The 6,000-nt window shown below is 39.6% G+C and overlaps 1 protein-coding gene across 1 annotated transcript in view; it reads left to right on the top strand.

The window, feature by feature from the left end:
- The first annotated feature begins 1,033 nt into the window (after positions 1–1,033).
- The window catches only part of LOC126094886 (protein FAM114A2), a 65,991-nt gene continuing 61,024 nt past the window's right edge, over positions 1,034–6,000 (top strand). Inside the window, exon 1 of the mRNA XM_049909522.1 lies at positions 1,034–1,187. The gene's annotated coding sequence lies outside the window, so the exon portion shown is untranslated. The remainder of the gene's footprint in view (positions 1,188–6,000) is intronic.

Raw genomic sequence — 6,000 nt, 5'->3', positions numbered from 1 at the left:
ATGATTTAAAAATAAAAAATTAATTTAGTGTTCAGTTTTACATTTATTATGATTTACATAACAATTAATTTGGAGAAATTCAATTTAATGTGTTAGTTTTTTTCAGAAACCAGAAGAAATACATGAAGGAGTTACCATTAGGACAGAAAAGAATCAAACACGCGGGTACAATTATATTCAACACCCTGTCAAGAGCACGTTGATCATGTTGTAGATAATGAGGTATACTTTACGACTTTAGATCGGGAAACTCCTTCTACCTCACTGAGAAGTGTTTTCACATAAGCTCTTAATGTAATAAGTTATTTCGTAAATACGATTAGTAATGTAGTACTATAGTGTCGCGTTATGTTAAGTCATTCCATAAAACGTATGTTTTCGGGTGCTTTCTACATCTCAGAGAATCCTCACTACTTGGGCCGTGTAATACAACGTAAGTAATGTAGGCCTTTAATGTAAAAGACACCCACAGGTTACTTCAGTTAGTCATTCACTTCTGCGTTGAAAATTTGTGATTTCTCTTCCAGTTCTTTAATCCTTAGAGTATATCATTCAGTATTGGTAATATATTCCAATTCTGCTAATGACAGCATAATCTTATAATTGTACCTAAATATCTTAAAATTGGATTTGTGAAAGAAGTTTCTATTTAATTTAAATTACTTTTATTGGGACATGAAAACCTAAACGCCAACTATACATATTACATTCACTTAACGAAAGAGTGAAGGCAGGAAATGATATTTTCATGAAATTGAATAAAGCATATCTCAAATTTTGCTACAAGACTGGCTATCCGTTCTCATCATCGTATTTCAAACTAACATTTCGCTTATACACGTCAACCACATTCCGATCCATTATTTGCGATTTGTATTCCTTTCACTTAATGCCTGGAGTTGCTTTACTGCCAAAGCATTCTTATCCGAACCATTTTAGATGGTGCTATACTGAAAACCCTGTCATTTGGCTAGGATTATTAGTTTAATTTGTCACGCCACTTGTTTGTCTTGTGTGTTTTGTCACGCGTTTGTTTCCCCAAGATATCTCTGGTTTACGAGGAACCTGTTGGAGATGTGTAAATGTCACATCTGTGGTGTAGTCTGCTATTTAGTTATAATTTGATGATAGAAAACTGTGTTCTACGAATTAATGTTGATCAGCCATAGATCTGAAAAGGAAAAAAGGTGTGCGTAATGATACTCTAATTATCGTCATGAATTTACATTTTCGCATGGTGACTCATTAAATATGTCGCTATAATCTCCGCAGATGTGTTGTCAATTGCAATGCGTGGAACTGTTAGAAGATCCCATTAAGTAAGACGTATGAAATCCGGAATGTAACATTATTTCAGAAACTGCATAGATTTGATTTCCTTAGAATATAAAATATTTAATACTGTATGTTACTTGTAAATTGTTGTGTACAGTGCAGTCAGTTATTGCTTACCCGTACAATTTTGATAACTTTCCTCAGATATTACAGTCTGGAAAAAAAAAAAGAAAAAAAAGAGAGAGAGAAGGAAAAAAAGTTCATGACGTATACAGTGATTTATGTCACATTATTATTTTAGAAACTTGTTCTTCTAGGCCTGTAGAAAAGTGGAGATTCTGATGTGTGTTTTGGTGGCAGTTTTTTAATTGGATAGTTGCACTGATAAGATCCTGTGTATTCGCGTCTTAGAAATTAATGAACAGAAGACGTGATGGAATATGTATTCGTATTGATGATATTGCTCGTATGTCCTTCATGTTGTATGGTTGTAATAAATAAATGTTATTTGGATTTATGTGTGTACACTAATTCGTTAACTTTCTACAAGCAGTAGCATATGTGGAACCTGCCATCGAAAGATTGAAGATTTTCTTTTTTGCTGCTTTAGCTGTACAATTGAGTCTTTACCCACCCTAAATATTAAAAAAACATTGTCAGCTGCTTCTGTATCATTGTTAATTTTTACAATCTTCTTCTTGATACAACAAACTGAATTAGAATAGAGTGCTGCTCACCATGTAAAGGAGGCATTGAGCAGCATGCAGGCACATTTAAAGGTAGATGCTGAAGTTTATCAGGTGGAGAGGAGGAAAGAACTATGCAGTTGAGATGTGCCACAAATATGAACCTGGAGTGGAGCAGGGAAGTGAATAGGGAGAGGTAGAGGACTGAGACTAGCAAAGGGTATGAGGTTACAGAAGTGCAGGATATGTTGCAGGGAGAATTCCCATCTGCACCATTCAGAAAAGCTCATGTTGATGGGGAATAATCTAAATGGCACAGGCTGTAGCGCATTCATTGAAGTCAAGCTTGTCATATTGCATAGCATGCTCAGCAACGACGTAGTCCAGCTGTCTCGTTACCACTGTTTGGTAGATGCTGTTTGTGCAGACGGACAGCTTTTAGTGCTCATGCTCACATAGAATGCTGCAGCTAATTTGGGTGACAACATTGCTGCTTTCACATGTGGTCCTGTCTTTGATGGTGCAAGGAAAGACTGTAACAGGACTGGATTAGGTGGTAGTGGGAGTATATATGGACAGGTCTGCGTTTTGGTTTTTAGCAGGAATGTAAGCTATGATCCAAGGGACTGGGAGCAGGGGTGGAATGGTTATTGATAAGGATATTCTAAACTCTGGAGAACATGATTCGTTTGTTCCAGTCCTGTGTGTTATGGAGTCATGAGGAAGATGCTCCTTTTTGGTCGGTCAGTGGGTGTGGTGGTTACTGGGAAGACAAAGTTTGGGAGATCTGTTTCTGGATTATCAGGGGAGTGTAATTTCAGTCAGTGAAATTTTGATCAGTGGAGGCATTAGTGAGATGCTCAGAATATTTGGAGGGGGACTGCTTGTCACTACAGGCGCAGTGGCTATGAGTATCTTGGCTGTATGGAAGGGAAGGTTTGATGTGGACGGAGGTACTGATTTAACCACCTACGAGGTGGAGGTCAACATTGAGGAGCGATCTTTTTTTTTGGGGGGGGGGGGGAGGGGGGGGGAGCAGGCGAAGTGAATGGGGTAGAATGTTTAGAGGTTCTGGAGGAATGTGGGTAGGCTATCTTAATCCTCCATCCAAATTGTGGTGATGTCATCAGGGAATCTGTCTGAGGTCAGGTGTTTGGGATTTTTGGGTGGCTGTGGCTAGGAAGAATTTCTGTAGATTACCCATGAATAGGTCACCAGGAGATGGTGTGATGGGGGTGCCCGTGGTTGTGTTGTGGATTTGTCTGTAAGTGATGCCTTCACATAGAAGTCATTGTGGGTGAGGATATAATTGGTTATAATCACCAGGAAGAAGGTTGTTGTTCTGAAATCATTTGGGAGCTGAGGAACATAGTGCTCAATGGCAGTAAGGCCATGGGCTTTGGAAATGTTGGTGAGAGTGAGGTGGCATTGACAGTGATGGGCACGGGATCAGACGGTAAAAGGACAGGGACTTTGGAGAGACAGTGGAGGAAGCATGTAGTCTTTTTTATATAGGAGGATAGGTTACATTTAACAGGCTGAAGGTGTTGGTCCACAAGGGCAGAGATTTTATCTAAGAGGCTGCAGCGTATAGCGACATTGATGTGCTCTGGACTGATGGAAGCAGGTAGACGTCTTTGGGGGGGGGGGGGGGGGGATGAGCAGAAAAATCTGGGGGAGAGGTTCTAGGATGGACATAGGGATTTGAGGAGGGACTGGAGATCATGTTGTACTTCTGGAATGGGGTCACTGTAGCAAGGCTCATAGGTGGTTGTGTCTGACAGCTGGTGGAAGCCTTCAGCATGGTAATCCCTGCGGCTGATAATAGCAGTGATGGAGCCTATTTGCAGGTAGTCGAGAACATTTTTTAGCTAATAGATTGCATTTCTTTTTGCATATATGACGTTGGTTTTTCTGTTGAGGGATATGAGGAATGATGTGAGGCATGGTTTAAGGGTAGAAAAGTCTGGGAAGTTATGAGGGGATGATTTGGGATAGATTATGGTTAGGTGGAGGAGTAAATTGAGTAAGGCAGGTTTCAGTATTGTTTTCAATTTGAATCTGATTTGTAGGATTGGCAGCAAAAATGTGTTTCCTGTGTAGGGACCAGGAGGAGAGAACGCCCTTAAGAAGTCCAGCATGCTTAAATTTGGGGGTGGGGTGAAATACAATGGTGGCTTTTGTGGTTCTGAGGCTTTCAGAGTGCATGTTTTAATATGTTGATTGTACATAGTTTTAGTCTTATTATTAGCAATTTTCTGTCATGTTAATTCCTTCTATATGTTGACATTTATCTGCATTTAGGTAATTAGTACATCACCCGACTTTGCAGGTAGAGTCATTTATGTGTTTGCCATGTTTTTCATGCTAGCCTCAAAACAATGGTGATTTAGATACATTCATTAATGCATATGCTGTGTTCTTCATACCAGTTTGTGGATTTGTAAATTTTGTTTAAGAAATAGTTTTACAGGTGGAGTGTCCTTGTTTGGCTCCGCTTTCAGTTGAGTACCCTGCTATGGTGATGAACTCTAATGGGAATTAGTATTGTTTCTCCAGGACCATTTATACAAATTTTATTGAAGCCAGTGCAAAAGTTTTTCAAAATGCAAGAATCCTAGGCAAAGTAGTAGTTGATAATACATGTTCCATTCTTGAATATTTTTCACAACTTATAAATAATCTATTGTGCTCTATCTACTTCTAAAATCATTTTATTCCTTAAATCCACCATTTTCCTGTGAAATTGGTGATAGAACAGAGTATGAAGGGGGGCACTGAAATAATAAAGTTGGTGTAGCTTAATGAATAGCATTTAAATTTAAAGTGCATTGGGAGCGGAGTAAAAGGTGTGGGTCCTGAGGTGGAGATGGGTGACAAGTGCTATTGGAGATTGATGTCAGGAGGATTGCGAGATCAAATGATGAATGTAAAGAATTATACCTGGGGGGGGGGGGGGGGGGGGGGGTAGTACCTGAGTAGTCAACTTTGGTAGTGTCAGTTCTCAGGTCCACATAAAAGGCTGTGCTTGATGGGTAATACATGCATATGATGAAAGTAGAATGAAAAACGCAGTGTTGGCATGTAGGGAAAGTGTTGCACCTGAGGTGATGTTACTAGGAGTTGGGGTAACCATGGTGTAAGAATGGGCAGTTAAATTTCATAGTCTTGGTGACTGATGGACTACCAGTTAGGAAGTGTGGAGGGGGGGGGGGTTAAGCCTTTTGAAAGGGATGGTCCTTATTTCAGGACACAGTGCAATTTCACCTGCAAAGCAAAATCGTTAGAGATATAGTTAAATCCTTGTTCTTCATACCAGTTTAGACGTAGTCAAAGCTCTGTCAAAGGACATGGTTAAGTTCTTAAAATCTGGGGGTGGTATTGGATATTAGGTGTTGGAGGGGAATGGGGGAGATGCTCTTTTGCAGCTGGTTTCAGGGGGTGTTTTGAGAATTAGAGGTGTGTGGATATGGCAGGGGAATACTTATGTGAAAGGGGCACTCAATTGAAAATGAGACATGTGGAAAAATAAATTACGCTAACTACTCATTATTTCAAAAGTAATTGCCATAACATTTAATATTTTTATCCCACTGTGAGACAAGATGGTAACTATCTTCATGGAAAAATATTTACAGTTGCCTGCAGAACCATGATTGTCTTCGTCTGAAGCATATCGACAGCCATGGATGTCTTTCTTCAGGGCTCCAAAACTGGAAATAACATGGGTGAGATGAGTTTTGTATCGAGGATGTGTCAGAGGGAACCCTTACACATCCTCCCTGAAGTCCTGCTCTCTCCCCATGTGGTTTCCATATTTTTGGAGCCCTGAAGAAAGACATTTGTGGTCATAAATTTGCTTCAGACAAATGGATGCACGTCTGGGTACAGTCAAGATTCTGTAGCAACTGTAAACATTTTTCCAGGTAGGTGTTGCACAGTGGACTGAATGTATTAATAATTAAGGTGATTACTTTTGAAATAATGAAGAGTTTACTTACTTTTTCCATTTGTCTCATTTTCATTTGGCTGACTGTAT

This window comes from Schistocerca cancellata, chromosome 8 (genome assembly GCF_023864275.1).
Source record: "Schistocerca cancellata isolate TAMUIC-IGC-003103 chromosome 8, iqSchCanc2.1, whole genome shotgun sequence".
NCBI classification, from domain to species: domain Eukaryota; kingdom Metazoa; phylum Arthropoda; class Insecta; order Orthoptera; family Acrididae; genus Schistocerca; species Schistocerca cancellata.
The sequence above is the reverse complement of the archived record's forward strand: the minus strand, read 5'-3'. Positions and strand labels throughout refer to the sequence as shown.